General features: G+C 34.3%; 1 long non-coding RNA gene and 1 pseudogene across 3 annotated transcripts; both read left to right on the top strand.

Annotated features, from left to right (window-relative positions):
* The first annotated feature begins 822 nt into the window (after window positions 1–822).
* On the top strand, window positions 823–905 carry LOC119869948 (annotated as a pseudogene).
* A 475-nt stretch (window positions 906–1,380) lies between these two features.
* LOC100686852 lies at window positions 1,381–18,634 on the top strand. 3 transcript variants are annotated; one of them, XR_005353175.1, is made up of 4 exons: window positions 1,381–1,569; window positions 3,783–3,915; window positions 14,847–14,957; window positions 18,389–18,634. It is a non-coding gene; the product is annotated as an uncharacterized LOC100686852 (long non-coding RNA). The 3 variants fall into 3 exon arrangements; XR_005353176.1 differs by having other exon boundaries at window positions 3,783–3,936; XR_005353177.1 differs by lacking the exon at window positions 3,783–3,915.
* The last annotated feature ends 1,525 nt before the right edge of the window (window positions 18,635–20,159 follow it).

Here is a 20,159-nt window from a genome sequence, read left to right as displayed (position 1 = left end):
AAATGCCCCAAATGCCCATAGATACCATCTTGCTACACTGCCTCTTCTCTTCTGGCCTGTACCTATGCTGTGATGGGGTGTTCCCTATGACCAGTTGACCGAGGAAGAGAAGATTCAGGCCTGGTTTACAAATGACATTACAGGATAGGTAGACACCACTTTATAATGTTGGACGACTGCAGTGAGCGCTATAGCTTTCTGGGACAACAATGAATGACAGGAGCAAAAGGTAATTCTCTCAGTGGGCAGAACTTGGAGTGGTACACTTGGTTGTGGACTACTGGGAAGGAGAAATGACCAGATAGGTGATTATAGACTAATTTATAGGCCATGGGAAATGGTTTGGCTGAAAGGTCAGGGGCCTAGAAGGAACATGCCTGGAAAACCAGTGACAAGAAAATCTGAGGAAGAGGTATGTAGACAGACCTTGCTGCATTGGCAAGAAAATGTGAAGATATTTGTGTCCTTTGTGAATGGTCAAATGGTGATCTTAGCTGAGATAAATTTCAATAAGTAGACAAAATAGGTCATTTTGTCTGCCACTCCTATCATTGCCCAATGATCTCAAGTTGGCCATGATGGCATAGATGGAAGTTTATGCATGGGCTCAACAACCTGAATTTCAACTTAATAAGGCCAACCTGGCTGCAGCCTCTGCTGAGTGCCCAAACTGCCAGGACAGAGACCAACCAACACTGAGTCTCCAATATGACACCATTCTCCAGAGTGGTCATTCTCCTATCTGGTGGCAGGCTGATTACATTAGACTGCTTCCATTACAGAATGGGAGAATTTTGGTCTTAGTAAAATAGACACTTTTTAAGCTTTGCACAGTGGCAGTATCATAGCCAATGAGGTTTATCCGAGGCGTGATTACTGTTAATTAAGATAGACACTTTTACTCTGGATTTGGATTTTCCTTCCCTACATGCAGTGCTTCTGCTAAAACTACTATCCATGGACTTACAGAATGCTTCTGTCATGGTACTCCACACAGCATTGCTTCTGATCAAAGAACTTACATCATAGTAAAAGAAGTCTGGCTTTGGCTCATGCTCATGAAATTCATTTATTTTATCAACCTGAAACAGCTGGCTTAATAGAAGTTTGGAATGACCTTTTGAAGACTCAGTTACAGCCCCAGCTACATGGGAATACTTTGTAGGCTACAGCAATTTTCTTCAGAAAGCTGCATATGAGAGTCTCTGAATGAGAGTCCAATATATGCTGTTGTTTATCCCATAGCCAGGATTCATGGGTCCAGGAATCAAGGAGTGGAAATGCGAGTGTCATCACTTACTATCATCACTCCTAGTGACCCGCTAACAAAATGTTTACTTCCTGTTCCCACGACCTTTGCTCTGTTGGCCTAGAGGACAGAGTTCCAAATAGAAGGCTACTTCCACCAGGAGAAAAAACAGTTAGTCTGTTGAACTGGAAATTAAGACTGCTGTCTGTCGACTTTAGGTTGCTCAGGCCTTTGACTAAACAAGCAAAGAGAGAAGTCAAGTGCAGGATGGGGTAATCCAGAGCACCCTGGGGAAACTGGACTGCCACTCCACAATGAAAGTAAGGAATATAGGAGCCCCCCTTAGGGTGTCTCTTAATATTACCATGCCCACTGATTGAGGTAAAAAAGGTATAAAAAAAAAAAAAACAAGGAAAAAACAAACAAACAAACAAACAAACAAAAACCAAAATAACGACTCAGGCCAGGCAGAACTATCACTGGCACAAATCCTTCAAAAATGAAGGTTTAGGTCACTTTGCTTGGTAAAGAACCAAGGAGCAGCTAAAGGGCTTCCTGAAAGCAAAGAAGATGCAGAATGGGTAGTAGAAGAAGTCATTATAAATACCAGATACAATTACGTGCCCAGTTATGGAAATTCGTACAGTAATTGTCAAATTCTTGTCCTTATTTTGTTATGAATGTTTTCCTATATATTTTAATATATATGATTTATATTAATCATGCATTAATATAACCAACAATATAATATGTTAATATTGTATAATACATAGGGGCATATCTTATTAGTATATACTGTAGTGACATATATTAAGCAGGTATCTTTGTTTTTCCTCCCTGTTTTATTCCCTTATCATATAACATAAGATGCACTGACTTATTTTCATAATTAATAATTTAATGATATTATGTGCTGACTTAAAATATTTACGTATTATACATTTTATATCATAGTATTTAAGTTTGGGGATGTTATAACATTTAAGTTAAGGAGAATAAATTTACTTGAGGACTTTATCCCCTCTTCTGGGAATGGGGTTAGTGTGTTTTTCTTTGGACAAAACATAGCTGTATCAAGTGAGGTGGAATTATGACCTTATCATTGTCTTTACTGGAAATTAAGAGTGGTTTAAAGATATGTGTATGAGTGTCAAGTTAACAAGATGTGGACTTGGGGTGGTTAATTTAATATGTTAGCTTGGGGCCACTGGTTGCCCAGATATTGGTCAAACATTATTCTGCCTGTGGATCAAGAGTGTTTCTGGATACAATTAATCTTTGAATTGGTACACTAAATAAAACAGGTTGTCCTCCCCAATGTGAATGGGCCTCATATGTTCTACTGGAGATCTGAATAGAACAAAAAAGAGGTAATGGAAAATTTGCTTTCTCTATCTGACTGGTTTCAAGCTGAGACATCAATCTTCTCCACTTGGACTGGAACTTACACCATCATTTCTGGTTCTCATACCTTAGGCCTTGGATTAAAACTATACTACAGGCTCTCCTGGGTCTCCAGATTGCAGATGGGAGATTATATATATATTATATATATATATATATATATATATATATAATATATATAATATATGCAATTATGGAGGCCTACATGATTGCATGGGCCATTTATATATATACACATGCACACACACACATACACATACATATATGTGTATATAAGTATATATTTCTACATGTTATTAATTCTGTTTCTCTGGAGAACTCTAACACAATTACAAACACGTATTTTAGGATCCTGGAAGGTAAAAAAGTGACAAGTGGCTGGCTGTAAGGGCATATACATACATTGTGTGTGTGATAGAGAGAATGTCAAGATGGAGAGCTTATGCTCAATCGAAAGGGTGCACCACTAATCAGATTCATCCTACTGTTGCCATTTCGGGATGCCATCCCAATGTAGCAAGATAGTATAAACTTTAATAATTGTCAGTATCCTGAACTTTATGTGGAATTTCCTGATTTGTAAACTTTTATTTATTAAGAAATTATATGAAGTTAAAGAAAACATCTTTACAGTTCACAAATAGCTTGGTCCTTTGCATATTTATTTATTTATTTATTTATTTTTAAAGATTTTATTTATTTATTTATGAGAGACACAGGGTGGGGGGAGAGAGAGAGAGACAGAGACAGAGAGGCAGAGACACAGGCAGAGGGAGAAGCAGGCTCCCCTCAGGGAGCCCGATGCAAGACTTGATCCCAGGACCCCAGGACCATGACCTGAGCCAAAGGCAGACACTCAACCACTGAGACACCCGGGCTGCCTTGCACTATGATTTAAAGTGTCTCTGAGAACTTGTTTTTATCCATGAGATTTATGTATTTGTGTGTATGTATGTGTGTGTTATATGTATAAATGTGATTTATACAGTGTGATTTAAACCAACTATATACTTAGAAAACAAATGATACCCAATGACAAACAGGGGGTAAAAAAAAAGTATATTCACTATTCATATTTCTGAGAAAAATAGAAAGATGACCAGAATTACTATATCTTTATTCTTCCTAGACTATTGTGAAAACCTTTCAACATCTAATATCCTGTGGAGTCCTGTAGGATTTTTATTCTAGACTAAAAAAACACCTATTTGGTTAATGTACTCTGAAGGATGGATTTGGAGATGAACGAATTATGTGAATAGGTGTGTATGTTTTCCTGCAAGGTAGGCATATGAGGAATATTAAGAAAAATAATATTTCTATTAAAGAAAAATCTCTTTCTATGGAGAGCAGCCCAAGTATGTCAAGCCATGTTCTTGATCTGTGATGAGACTGGTGGCCCATGGCAAAGAAGCAAGCATGCTCAACTCAGGAGCAAATGCAGAGGCAATGTAGTGTACTTCCAATTCCCATTTTGTAAAATCTGTTTGGGCAAACTGTCTCCTACAGGAGAAAAGGGGAAACTAACCTTTGGTCTGTGGATTTCTACTGTTTTGCGGATTACACACACACACACACACACACACACACACACATAATATATGGAATACTTTTATATTATACGTAATTTTATGTTATCTTAGGTCATAAGAAGGGTTAGATAATAAAACAGAAAAGAACCATGAACCTGACCCATTCTGATATCTTGGAAATTACAATAAAGAGATACATGATGCATCACATTAATACAAATTTCATAATCCTAACACTTTAAAAATATTACAGTAATCTGATAACCAATTCAAACTTAACCATACACTCAAATGTAGGCCATTTCATTTTACAATCCCAAAATAAGTCACCATTCTTCCAAACCTTGGAAATATTTACAATGTAACTCATTTTGTGACCTTTCTTAGAAAAAAATACTAATTAAGAATGTAAAAAAAAAAAGTTAATAAATTAGATATGTTTTCTGTACCAAAAGAATAGTCCTGGCTTTCAGTAAATTTACTTTAGATTTTTGGAAAACCAGTTTTAGAAGAAGAAGTAGCTAGAGTGAACTAGCTGTAAGTGCTATGGAGTGCAATGTATTTTCCTTTATCTACAATTCTTTTACACCTCAGGGAAACTTTTTTTTTTTTTTTCCAAATAAAGCAGAATGTATTCTCTCATTCTAGGAGTGAAAATGAAGTATTCATATCAAAAAGATGAAAGTGGTGTCTTCCTCTTTTTTACTGCTTAGTAGTGGAATGAAAACATTTTGGCATTCTCTCCTCTTTGCCTGTTTATTTGTCATCCTGCCAATTTGTTACTACATAAAGATTAATGGAAAGTAAATTGGTAAAATGCAACCTAGAAGATCTATGTAAAGGTAGAAATTGGTACCAGTAGAGGCTTTTTAGTACATGCAGAGAAAGCGGGGGTGGGGGTGGGGGTGGGGGTGGGGGGGCCTGGATTTAGGAAGAAAACAGTTGTCCTGCTACCTTTTTTCACGTAAATTAGTAATGCTTAGACTTCCAAACAGAAATTTAGAGGAAAATTAAATTTTAAATTAAATGGTATTGTTTTGCAAATCTATTTGTTTTTTACTGAATCGCCCAGGAACATACAGCACTAGGTACTAATGAAATTAGCCACTCAGTTTCTATCACCCATCCGTCCACACTACAAGTTTTATTTTCATTTTCAGTTTAAAGCTTAACTGAAATCTGAGAGACCGTTTAGAATTTAAATAATTGTTTAAAGGAATGTATGTCAAGAAACCAATGTTGTGACCATATTTTCACTATGCAACTTTAGGCAGGATCCTGTCTCTTGAGCGAGATTCCATTGACATCTCAAAAAGTATTAAAATATACTGAGCATAATAATAAGCTCTGATATTTTAAATGAGGCTTGCTAAAGTTTACTGAGCATAGTCAAATTTCTGAATTAGATATCAAGTTTATTTTACAGAGAAAGAAAATGTCAATGATAGGTGTAATTTCGAGAATAAATTTATGAATGAATGATTGAGATCTAAAAGTAAGTTCGTTATCCAAATCTCTTTTTTTGATTTAAAGATCACTCAATTTTCAACATGAAGTTGTGCTGGCATTTGCTTTCTTTGTGCAACCTCCTACAAGTGATGCTTCTTAAAGCAACCATTGCTGTAATATTTAGGAAGTGACATTTTGTAGCTGTCCATTTGACAACTACTTGACAGACCATATTGAAAAAAAAATGTGGGTTTCTTTTTTGGTTATTTGTTTATTTTAATAAGATTTTTGGAGTTGAAAGGGATCTTGTGACTGATTTGGTTCCCACACAAGTTTTACAGATGATCAAAAGTCAGCCTCCAAACAAGCATTTAATTCTACAGATCACTGAGAATTTTACAGCAGAACCAAGGCCATACAGCACTTTAAAAAAATAATCTATCACACTCAGTTTTCTGTAGAAAATTTAATCCTCTTCAAAGAAAAATAAGGCAGAAGTTTAATGTTGTTGGGTTTCCCCCCCCCTTTAATCCTCTTTATTCTGTTTTGTGGACATGTTTACGATTAATTTGCCTGTTAATTTGTTTTGTTCATTTGATTGTTTATTTTTTCTTGGGAGGTTTGGTTTGATTTTCTACTCGAGTCTTTATAAAAAAGGCACGGCGAGGAAACTATGAAGAATTTTTGTCAAAATTGAATTCAGTTGGAAAAATGAGAAAATAAGTTAATGGAAAAATCACCCAACTGGTGGGTTAGGAACCAACTCTCAGGTTCACATCGTCACAGCCAACCATGCAACTTGTGCTTGTGGCTTTCCCAACGAAATGAAAATACTGTAAGAGTATCTACATGTTTCCTTCCAAGTCACATCTTCCTGATTCTATGAAAAAAGATGAGTAACTGTCCTTAAAAACACAACATTTTATAAAACAAGACTTAGCATGCCTCGAATGAATAATCTAGGTTTTTCCTAATTATGAAAATATAGAAGAATAAAGTCAAAAAATATTAATAAAAGTTTGGAGTAGGGAAGACATACTTTTTCTTTAATCTATTCATTTAGGCCCAAGTTTGTAACACTCATTGAGATTTGTCAAGCACTAGAGGTGCCTGGGTGCTTCAGGCAGTTAGCATCTGCCTTAGACTTCAGATCAAGAGCCCAGAGTCTTGGGATTGAGCCGGGCTTCAGGCTCCTTGCTCAGTGGGGAGTTGACTTCTCCCTCTGACCTTTCCCCTTCTCATGCTCTCTCTCACTCACTCTCTCTCAAATAAATAAAATCTTTAAAAAAAAAAAAAGATTTGTCAAGCATTAGAATAAATTTTCTTATTATGTTTTAAATTCACAATTAAAAGTAAAGAGCCCATTTAAACAGATAAATTCTGCTATTTTATTTCATCAAGCTAGGCACAAAATCCAGAAATTCCAATAAAAAATGTGAATAAATTTTCTGCAGAAACTTTGGAAATGGGAAGAATGAAAAATAAAATCTGGTTTGAAATATGAGTACTAAGTACCTGGGTAATTGTGATTATTTTTAGTGCTATTCAAACCCAATTTCAAGATCATTTAACCATCATTTATGGAGGGAAAAAGAGAGAGAAAGAGAGAGAAAAGAAAATTATGTAGAAGGAGAAGAAGTGCTTAGAATTTGCAATTTGGCTTTTGGTCATTATTAGTCATGTATTCTATTCATGCTTTCAAGGTGGAAAATGTACATATAATCTCATAAAAAATATTGCAATGATTTAAAATACTAATAAATAATTATATGTGTGCACATAAACACATACACAGGAAAAAACTACATTGCTTTTTATAAGTTGGCCGCAGAAGTTAAACTCCATTATTTCTATTCTACTTTGTGGAAAAACTATACACCTTCCTATAATGAAAAGGAGAGGCTGCAGACCAAGGTATCCACATTTTTATCCTACAGGGCTCTATCAACTCAAGATTTCACAAGCACATGGAGAAAAAAAAAAAAAAAGAGTTCAGCATATGCATTATATGTGTTATTCTTCTTTTGGATTGTCAAAATTGATGTTTACATATTAATCCCTCTATGAAGGCCCTGAGCATGAAAATTATTTTTTTAAATTACTAATTTCTTATATATATTTTAAACAAAATCCATGAAATATTTTAGGAACTGTAGAGTACCTCATTGCATTTGAGAAAATTAGGCTTTCATCATATCTACACCAAAACACAAAATGCTTTGTTAAAATGTTTCAAATATTATCTAACAGAACATTTTGATATTTTAGCCTTTTTGGTTTATTTTTGCACTTTTTTTTTCTGTTAAATGAGAGCAGATAGGGTTTAGCTCATTCTTGACCACCCAAGGTTATAAAATCATCATAGATAGTTATGTAAATTCTTACAAAAAAGAAAGATAACTATCTGTTCTGAACTGTTCAACCCAAGAGAAATTATCTCTCAAGTATTTTCCAGCTTCATTATCTTTGTGTTAGGAAATTTTAGGAAAATTACATGCTGACATTTAAGTTCAAAATATTATAAATTGGCAAATGTACCTTCAATACAATATTTCCTTATTGTTGGGCAGAATAGAATGATGGAAATGTAGGAATGATTGTATTAGCCTTCCTTTATTTTCTCTATCTACAGGAAAATCACTGTGCATATATTCTTTTATATCTCTTTTTCAAAAAGATGGGAGCAATAGAAATGTATTTATTTTAGACTATCTTCTATTCTTTTGTATTACTATGGCTTTCATGTATGGAAAGCCATACATTGGGTGGGGGTGGGGGTAGAAAATTATATCTCATAAATTCCCATTTTGCCTTGGTTGCTAAATTTAATGCCTGATTTTAGTCATTCCAAATATTTGACAGCATCTACCTTCACCGACTCATTTTTAAACTTATTAATGTCCTATTCTTTTTTTTTTAAGACTTTATTTATTTGAAAAAGAGCATGAGTGAAGGGGAGGGGCAGAGTGAGAGAGAGAAGCAGAATCACCACAGAGCAGGGAGTCTGAAAGGGGGCTGGATTCCAGGACCCTGAGACTGATTGAGCCACCCACACGCTCCTAAATGTCCTACTCTTACTGTATTTTATTTTATTTTTATTTTTAAAGATTTTATTTATTTATTCATGAGAGACACAGAGAGAGAGGTAGAGAGAGAAGCAGGCTCCCTGTGAGGAGCCTGATGCGGGACTCAGTCCCAGGACCCCTGGATCACGACCTGAGCCAAAGACAGATGCTCAACCACGGAGCCACCCAGTCGTCCCTCTTACTGTATTTTAATTTCTAAGTGCTTTTAGTAGATTTAATGGTGGAGTAGAGTTATTACATAAATATAATAATGATGAAAATGACTATTTTTTGAAGTTCCATATAAATGAAGATGAGGGATACATTTATTAGAAGGAATTATCCCTGGGTATTGAATTTTTGATCCAGAGCATGACAAGTAATCCTTTGGTGTGTACTGAAGAAGAGTCTTTTGCATGAAAAAAAAGTTGAAAGGCATATCCTAAGGGCAGATTAAAGGATAAGACCAAATGATTTTATCATTCATTACTAGCTAAGGGGTGAAAGACGCACATCAACACTGCATCATGTGGTGAAAGTCAAAGAGGGGAAGTTATCATGTTCTGGAGTCAAAGGTAATCAGCAGCAAAGAGCAACTCAGCTTGCATGTAATAGTAAGGTCGCCCATCACCTTTCCCATGGGGAGAGTTGTGGTGAGCTCAGAGATGAGCTTAAATAGATACAAAGTCAATCACCCCCATTCCAAATCCAAAGTGGTTCTTGTACTACTATCTATGGCTCTTTAACTCATGGCACTGGCTGCCTTAATCCCATATATAGTCTCTAACATAAATGTTTCTATGAATGTGACACATAAGTCTGAATAAGTTTTTTGAGATACCTTTACTCTGAGACAGAAGGCTAAATTAATTTAGGCATATGAGAAATTAAGTATTTGTTAGAGGTTGGAGCAGAGGTTAGAGGGAAGAGAAAAGGAGGACAGGGAAGAAAAGAAAGGTAATGATGAAGAAAATGCAGCAATTTGAGAAGAGCATTAGCATTTTCCTTCTGGAAGATGTTAATGCTGTGAACTAAATCACTTAAGCCTTGCCTTCCTATGCTACAATTTACTTCATCATCATGTATTGTTTTTACCACCAAAGATCTTAGTAATTATGTTCATCAATGAGACTGACTCCAGTTTTCTTTTATTATATTATTCTTGTCCAGTTTGACCATCAAACTTATTTTAGAGTTTATCATATGAGTTTGGGAGCCTTATATTTCAAAGAAGACTTTCTACAGAACATAGTTGATCTGTTCCTTTAAGTTTTGATTTAATTTGCCTGTACAATTGTCTGGATCTGAAGGGACTAAAGACAAAATTTTTCAATTTCACCACTTATGGGAAACTTGTTCTCAATATGAACTGTTTATAGAGATGTTCATTCCACCATATCAATCCAGAGTCAGCAGAAAAATCTGCAAATATGAAAAAGGATAACAACACCTTCAGAATTTTAGTGACATTAATGATTAAATGAAATCATCATGTAAATTGGTCACTCTTCTGTTTTCTACTATGCAAATCTAAATGATTTAACCAAATATATAAACACTGAATCTAGATATTTCTCCTCTTGTCTAGAAATATGACCTTTAGCAACTCCGTTCTTACTGACCTTGTGATTTGGAAGTTTGCTGAGAGTTTACCACTTGCATCTTTAATCTAAAGCATTAAAATGCAGCAAATGTTTTAAGTCAAACTTTCTGTTTTGGGAATTTCTTTATTCATTACCGTCATTGAACTTGATACGCTTTTAACTTTCACATGGTTTGACTGTAGTCATATTTACTAAATAGGTTTTTCTTTTTTTTAAATAAAACATTTCTTTTATAGAGAGGGAAGAAATGAAAGATCTTTACTAAAGTCATGTTAGAAATTATGATAAGAAGGTTTGTGGGGGAAAAAAAACAACAAAGTAGAGTGTTAAGATTTCTTGTATTTGGTTGATTAAAAATCTCTTAATGAAAACAAACTTTTTGACATTATCCAAGGAAACATAAATTTTGTCTACAGAACACCAAGTGTTCTGAATGACAAAAGGGAAACCTTGAAAAAGCATCATGGTTTTCTTTTTTAATTTTTGTCTTTTTAAATAAACACGCTCAATCACCACAAAATTCTGGAAGTTATCTTTATATATGTTTGGAAGCACTTGCTCATTGTATGCCAGATTGTAACTAAAGTTTTTGACATTGTATAATTTCAGAATTAGCACAAATGTGCAGCTTTATAACCTGAGTTACTCTCTGAATAGCATTTTAGACTTTACAAGTATTTTCACATGTCTGTTTTATTTTTTTCCTCTCCCATGTATTTGGAGTGGCTATAGCTGACTATAGGTTACCTCAGGTACTGCTAATGCCATTTAACACATGAAAAGTGAGATTGAGAAAACTGAGACCACATATTAAGTGGCAGAGTTAAAATTGGTATTGACACATCTCTTCAAATTCAAGGAGTCCAGTAACAGGAAAGGAATGGCAATAAACTGTAATGGCATGCAGAACCAGGAAGGAAACATGACAGTAATAATAGGGATAGACATTAATAGAGTTTGTGTTCTGTGTTTTACAAATCATATCTCATTTCATGCTAATAACAATTTTGTGAAGGAGAAAAACTTATCATCAATGATCAGATGGCAACTATAAAATGTTAATTAATTTGTCAAGGTCGTAAAGCTAATCATTTTGCTTGTGTGATATATTTTCATTCTGAAACAATCGAAATAAGACCCCTTAAAATTCAATAGCGATACTGTTAAAAGCTACAAGTTTTAAAATCGAATGTGTCAATTTATCTGAGATTTGAAGGCCATTTATTTAAAATAGATATTTGAAGTTACAAATACATTTCCATATCCTCAATAGCTGCGATTTTTGACAGTCCAGGAAATGAAGATAAAAGGTATGAATAACATTCCAGAATTTTAGAAAAGCAAAGCAACAAGAGGAGCTTGTTCTCAGTTCTTTCTTAGCCAATTCATATTTAAGTTATTCTATTTTCCTTGTTAGAAGTTACCACTAAACTCTTCCTGACCTGCCAACCACTCACATCTATTACTTTGTCCTACAAAATTAGAAAACAGAACAAAAAGAAAGGAGAAAGTTAATATATCCTGTGATATGGGATATTGTTGCTTTGAACATTTTAAGACAGAATTTATGTGGAACCAGATTAATTTTAAGGAACTCCCTGTGGGTTCTGTTTGTTGTTTTGAATTGCTTTAATAGTAAACTTGCATTATTTATGTTTATTAATATTTAGAATGCACTCTGCAAGGATGATTTTCATCTGAGTTATAATTAGTCTCAGCTGATGAATGCAATAAAATGATTATAAACAACTTTGTGAGATCATTATCAGTGTCGTGGGAGAAAATGTTAAAACACTGCTCCAACATTTTACCTTCAAAGATCCATTGAAATGAGCTTCAACCCATTTAAAAATCTTACACAGATCATATTGAATTTATTTTCTTGCTCATAAAGTTACTGAACTTCACATATTGGTTTGCTCTTCCAAAATCAACTCACCTTTCTTCTGTCTAAAATCTTTAATATAATTGTGTTTATTTCTGAATTTAGATATATGTTCTTTATATACAGTGATAAAAAGCATTACACAAATATCATGTATAAACTTATGCAGAGAAAACAATTACTGGCTTTAATTAGGACTTACAATGATTTGCATGTTGGTATGGTATACATATGGTATATTCCCTTTACATAGTTAATATTTTATGTATACAATCCTATGAATTATTTTCACTTAACTAAATAATACTATAAAATTTAATTATGTGTTTATTAGTTTATTTTTTTAAATTTTTTTTAATTTTTATTTATTTATGATAGTCACAGAGAGAGAGAGAGAGAGGCAGAGACACAGGCAGAGGGAGAAGCAGGCTCCATGCACCGGGAGCCTGACGTGGGATTTGATCCCGGGTCTCCAGGATTGCGCCCTGGGCCAAAGGCAGGCGCTAAACCACTGCGCCACCCAGGGATCCCTATAGTTTATTTTTTAAATAGTTTTTTATAACATTGCTTTCACTAACTAAATAATGCAGATATACCATAGTGCAATTAACCACTTCATCATGATATCTTTATGTGGTGTTTTTGATTTGCAAGTATGATGAATAATAGTATAATAATAATATAATAATAATAGGCTTGTTTGAATATTTCCCCTACCTACATAAACACTTTATATTTTTATCATATAATACTCAGTCTTTCATATATATTGTAAATTTGTAGTCCAGTAAACTCTTATCTATTTACATGACTACCAGTATTTGAGAGTAACTGCCTTAAGATTACTAAATATTGGGATCCCTGGGTGACGCAGCGGTTTGGCGCCTGCCTTTGGCCCAGGGCGTGATCCTGTAGACCGAGGATCGAGTCCCACATCGGGCTCCCAGTGCATGGAGCCTGCTTCTCCCTCTGCCTGTGTCTCTGCCTCTCTCTCTCTCTCTCTCTCTGTGTGACTATCATAAATAAATAAAAATTTTTTAAAAAGATTACTAAATATTATCAGTAACAGTATTTGCATATTTAGTAAATGTAAGAGTTTTCCATTTTATATTTAATCTATTTTCTTTAGCTATTTATAAGGATTTTCTTCATATTTCAAATAAACATTTATAATTTTTCCAAATATTAAAAAATACATTAGTTATTATAAATGTTTTCCATTTTCTAAGAATAGATTTTCCAGAATTTTATCTAATGTATTTTTGTTGCTGATATTAAAAAAAAGCTACATAATGGGGCTGCTTTTTGAGATATTTTGTAGCATTACTAAATATATTTTTCTATTTCTGCTTCCTTGTTTTTTTTTATAATTTGTTATTTTATAAAAGGACAGTCTACATTTTCCTTTCTTCTATTCATAAATAATATGTGTATCTTTAGGTACACCATTTGTGGAAGTCTTTGAGTTTTGGTAAACTGTATTCTTACTTTTTTTTTTTTTTTTTGCTTCTTAAAAAGTGGATAATTTTAGTCAACCAACAGGGCTTATTTGAGATTCCTTATGTTTTTTGGCAATTTGATTATTTTTTTGTTGATACGTTTCTGTGGCTAAGGAATAATTATGATCAAAGTGAATGGCATGCACAATTAGCTCTAAGGAGATTTTTTATACAAAATTATATCTTTTCTCTAAACATTTTCTGAATACTGTGAACCAAGAACTGTGCAACTTTATTTTCCTGATTTTTCTACTATGTACTGATTTTCTTCTTGATACACTCACTGTAACATTCTCTTCTGGTTTCCCATTTTTAGCCAAATCTCTTTATATTTACTTCATAGTAAATCCAGTAGTAGTAAGGATTCAAATAAAATCACTATGCATATGATTCCCTTACATTTATAACTTTAGTTTAATGTCTCCATTTAGCTTCTCAAATACAGAAACTGTAGTTTGTTGGATATATATATTCATATGTATTATATATTATAATATATATATTGTATGTGTATTAGATACATGATATATATATATATATTTTAACTATTGTTAGAAAGAAAGCCACAGGCTCAAATGGCATCATTTAGGCGGTCACCAAACCAGGACTTAGTGCCTAATCTAACTGCAGTTTGGATCTCCCCAGAAATATAAATTTTAACTGGTCAGTCAGGAATTTTCTCATGAAGTACCACTAAGGTAATCTATTACAGGGGTACTCTCCATTCCCCAAAGGAAGAGGAGGTAATCTGCATGATAAAACCTTCTGTTCTCCCCCACTAAGGGAGAGTGAACTTGCTTGGAAGAATCCTAGTGTCTGTGTGTGTGTGTGTGTGTGTGTGCGCGCGCGCACGCGTGCACGCACGCAGGCACGCATACGCAAATAATTTTCTTCCACACTTTCCTGCTTATAAAAACCTTCCATTTTGTACAACTCTTTGGAGACTCCTCTTTACTTGCTAGATAGGATGATGCCTAATTCATGAACCATTTAATAAAGCCAATTAGATATAAAAATTTACTCAGTTGAATTTTAACACTATATAATGTGTGCATGTGCGTGTATGTGTGTTTGTGTGATTCCCTCTCCCCTTCCCTTATCCTTCTATCTTTTGTGTTTACCCTTCTGGTCTAATGTTTTGTTTTCTTTTTGTTTTCAGTACCTATAACTGCCACCTCCTCTCTGGCCACTTCTCAGAATGATTTTGCAGATCAGCACTTACACCAAGGAGATCTTGAAGATCAACAATTTGGTCAGCAAGTCACTTCCTGTATGTAGGGTTATGTCTTCATCCATTAGCTTTTGGCTTCTCGGGTCCAAAGCTTTCTGCCAAATTGTAGCATTGACTAGCAGGGAAATGGGTTGTTTAGCTTATTTCCTTGAGTGGGAAAGCCCTATTGTAGTTCCAAAGGTTGACTCCATCTCCTGCTGCTGCAGAATACCTGACCTATGTCACAGTGAAGATGCAAATCCCGTTCTTTACCTGCTGCCTCCAGATCAGCAGTCCAGCCAGCTTGTACCTTCAATCACGTGCAAGGAGGTACATGCCAAAGCCTTGGTGACTGTGTTCACCAGACCATGGACACGTGCATACTGTTTTTGATCCCAGTGTGTTTTGTGATTCACTTTTTAAAATCCCCTTTAATCATCAATAACAAACTTAAGTCAAAATTAAGCTGACTTAATCTTTACTTAATTTTACCAACTGACACCTCAGTTGGTAAAGTATCTGACTCCTGATATCAGCTCAGGTCATGATCTCAGGGCTGTGGGATCAAGCCCGGTGTCTGGCTCTGCACTGGATAGAGTCTGCTCAAGATTCTCTCTCTCCTTCTGCCTGCCGCTGCACCTCTTCCTCTCCCTCCCTCTCTTAGAAAATAAATAAATAAATAAATAAATAAATAAATAAATAAATAAATAAATAAAGATAGTGATAAGGTCCGAGAAGATTTTGCTGGTTAAAGCACCATAGAATAAAACAAATTATGTGAATTTCAAAACACTAAATACAAAAGCACAATTCCACATCAAAGGTTTATACTTGAAATATTAGCTTCTCTTTATTTCAATACCTAATTTACATAAACTTAGTCTTGTTAAAAGTGACTCTGCAGTTTTAAAAAAGACCTCATTTACTTTTAAGCTTCGCTTGTGATCACTGAGGATTTTGTGCTCTGAAGATATATGTATCACCTTGCATGACCAAAAGAAAAGTTATACTGACCTCACCCTATGAATTTAAAAGAATTGATTTTCAGTTCCATACACTATATTCCACACACTGTGTAACTGTGCTATGACTCCTATGCAATCTCTTGTCTATTTATTACCAGATAGTCACATGTAACTTGACATTTAACATACTGAAATTACTAAAGTATGTCAGTATGTATATGCCTAAGAAAAAAAAAGTTTTTACTTTCCTGATTAGGCAAGATCAAGCCATTTTGACAAATAAGGTATGCTGATATGATTTGCCTAGACCAAATGCATCACTGCAGAAAAAGATATATCTCTGCTTTTCCAGGATCTAACAATAAAAAGATCTTATTTAGCTTCTTAATATATAATGGTTACATACTTACTATGATTCAGCATGCAATTAACCATGTATAATTGACAATGTAGACTTAATGTGACACCAGAAGTACTCTAAACAAGGTGCTTGTGTTTTAATTGTAAGAGTATGAGATTTTAATAGGGCTAGAAATAACACTGTGGAGGCAAGATGTCAGCACAGAATCAAAACTGAGTTATTCCCTTTGAAAAAGTCATTCTGGCTCTTCTACCTGTGATCAGCATTATATCAAAATAATTGAAAGAGAAAAAACATGTATTTAGGATTATGGAAGACACCTATGACCTGGTTATAGATTGCATAGAATAATAAGTAAAGCATCTTCATCCTTCTGCAATGGGTTCAGGAAGAAATAAACCAACTCATATTCAGCCAGTGTGACCAAGGTAAAAACAAGTGAAAACAAAAGAAATCTGGTGGAGTTAGGGACTGGTTCATCAGTTTCATTTTTCACCTAATCATTTATTGTAATAGCCTCTTTTCTGTTAATTAGGCATCATAATAAAACTCTGTGCTGATAATGCTTGTTAGATACTATGCTCTAGGTACCTTGTACCTGATTCAGTGAGATAATGTGTTTTATGGGGATCGGAACCTAGGCCCTTCATTGCAGCAACAGTCAACATGGAAGTTGCACATTCAGTTCATCCTGAGCTTCATAACTTCTAGATCACTGTATACTTGCAAAAGATTTGGAATATAAATTAGCTTCAAAAAATAAACATGATTTCAAGTATTGTACCTGAAGAATGGTTATATCTAAAGTGCTTTAAAGAAAAATTTTTTTCTGCTTTCAAAAGACCGCATACATGAAAAATTATTTAAATTCTACCAACATTCCAATAAATATATCAAGATAAACTTTTTGTCTGTGAATGCATCAATGCAAAGACTTAAAATAGTCTTCCTTTCTCTGGATCCTTCTGCATTCTTCTTGTTTATCATAGGTTTTACTAATTTGGTATTTATCTGGTACTGCATTATATTAGTAGTTATCCTGGATCTTACCTTCTGTTCAGCTTAATTATAAGCTTCATTTTGACAGAGAATATGGTTTATTTCAACTTATGGCTCTAACCCACAAGGTAGTATATTCATATGACCAGTATGCAATATTTCACTAATATTTTATTACATCCAACATTCTCTAAACATGATGGCTTGATAACTAAAAAATATTTCCTCTCTTTATCCAGATAATGTGTGAAATAAAAATTAAAAGATATACAGAACCTGATAAATATGCATTGTCACTTAAATAGGGTTGTTTCATTTATTTGAAAATGGTAAGGTTCCCAATCCACAAAGACACACTTGAACTCAGTTTCATATTGAGATAGTATTTACGTAAACCTCAATTTAAAATCCAAAATTTTCTGTCTTTAACTTACACTCATTTTGAAATATAAGGAATGAAATATTGCTTTGTTCTAACTCAAAGTATTGGTTAACTACATTGAAAATATCCAATGTAGATCAGTTAACTAAAAAAGCTAGAAGCCCTCTTCCATACTCTTTAACAAACTGATCTCTAATTCAATTAGCTTCCTAGATCATCTCCTTTCTTGCAGATATTCACCTCAGTCCTTTGGCGGAGGTAAGATGTAGTAATGACAGGGAAATATATTCTCTCTAAAAAAAACCCTCATACCTTCAAAAATTCATCAAGTTTTGAGGAAAGAAGATAAGCTCCAGAAGATAAATATCTCGGGGGAGTTTGCTATCACAGTTAGGGTCCTTCACTCACCTACAATCACTCTTGAATCTAAATTGCCACAAATATGCTATAGTCATCCAGTCCTCCCATCCCCTTTAGTTTTCTTTTTTTTTTTAATTTCTCACTGACATATTCACAAAAACCCATTTCCCTGATTTTCATGAGCATCTATCAAACAGGCTGACTCTTCAAAGATTTTATGAAATATTAGCTATAAATGTAAATAATCAGAAAAGACAGCATTTCTCAGCTCTCCCTAAACTTGCTTTAAGCACATGATTAACTTCTGGCCAGTGGGATAAAAATAAAGGTGTGCTATATGTCTTATGGAAAGCATTCCTAAAGATGAGGGAGGAGGTGGAGAGTTGTCCTTCCCTCATATTTTCCTTTCCTTTCCTTCCTTCAGCTGGCCAACATACTGTCTTCATGGGTAAAGCTCTTCAGCCAAGGGTCTGAGAAGAGCAGAGCAGCAAGACAGAAGAAGCTGAGATTTTTACATGTGATGATAGAAGGAAACATCTATCTTAAGTTATTGCAATATTTGGTTTTCTGAAATCCATACACGAACTTGACCTGAGTAATACACTTCTGTTTTCCCAATGCCAAAACATACTGATTCTTCAATAAATATCTGCCAAATAAGATTACAATATTTCATTGGGTTAACTAATTGTGTTTCAGTGCCCTTTGTAGGAAGCTGTTAACTGAAAATTCTTAATTATAATTTCATTTCCTTTTTCCACTTTTTTTTTTTTTGAGGGGGAGAGTGTACTCGTGCACAAGTGGGGTGTGGGTTTGGTAGATGGGTGGGAGGGGCAGAGGGAAAGAGACAGAATCTTAAGCCAGCTCCATGCTCAGTGCTGAGCTGGACCTGGGGCTCCATCTTGCAGCCCAGAGATCATAACCTGAAACAAAATCAAGAGTCAGACACTTACCCTACTGACTACCCAGGCACTCCTCCACTTTCTTACTATCTAGGAAAACAGACTGTATCTTGTAGGTCTGGAGAAGACATCCTACTCCCAAGAGAACACTAAGAAAATATAAAGGGTTCATTACCCTTTCCTGATTACAAACTCTCAGTTTTTACCTGGAACTGGTTATCATAAAAGGAAAAAATGCCCAGGCATAAAGAAAACATTCTTGCCACAATAGCACAGTTAGAGATTAGGACTAACACATTTATAGTTCATGTCCTTATTCCTACAATTTATCATTAGAACTATCCTCAAGACTTCTCATATTCTTAAGGGACTTAAACTAGCTATAAAATTAGCCGTGTGTGTGTAGCTTTGAGATATATATATATATATATATATATATATATATATATACACACACACATATATTATCTAATTTTATAATTATATAATTATATAGAATTTCCATAATGTATATACATATATATTTATATAATTCAGTTATTCTTGGTTGGGAGTAGGTATATGCTAAGTCATTTTGACGGAATTATCTCATGAATGTCAGGGATAGCATCCACTTTCCCAAGGTGTTTATACAAATCCAGAAGACACTAACAAATCCCTCCAGTGATGGCAATCTATGATCTGTCCCTAATAAAAACGTTTTCTGCATTGCGGCTGGGAAGTTGAGAATCATGTCTGCTTAGCCCCTAAAAGTATCAATTTAAGAAGGAAAGGCATACTAAATACTTTATGCATTGTGAAAGCAAGAAAAGTAAACCTTATAGATCCCCTGACTCATAAACTACAGTGACAGCATTTGATATATAACAAATAGATGAGTTTTGATTAATTTAACTATCCAAGGAAAGTTTATAGGGGCACAACATGAAAAGCCATTACCAACACAAAAATATGTTAGATTTTTGTTTCTATTAAGACATAGTTGTTTATTTTAAAAAGAGATAAAATGAGCATCATAAACTAAAAACAAACATAGTGTCCTGAACAACCAGACCAAAATAAAATAAAATAAAATAATAAAATAAAATAAAATAAAATAAAATCGAATAACATGACCTCAGCAATGTAAGACAATTTACCAATACTAAAATAAAAGTCCTCCCATGCTTTGGCCTCTGGTGAATGGAATGTTCTTGGCTGTTTTGAGAAAGGATTTGGCCACTTTGTTTCTGTTTCTTCTCTGCTTCCCCAGGCAAGTCAAAGCCACATAAGCTTCTTAAGCATCTGGCAAGC

This window comes from Canis lupus, chromosome 1 (genome assembly GCF_011100685.1).
Source record: "Canis lupus familiaris isolate Mischka breed German Shepherd chromosome 1, alternate assembly UU_Cfam_GSD_1.0, whole genome shotgun sequence".
NCBI lineage: Eukaryota > Metazoa > Chordata > Mammalia > Carnivora > Canidae > Canis > Canis lupus.
Note: the sequence above shows the minus strand (reverse complement) of the source record. Positions and strands in the feature narration are given on the sequence as shown.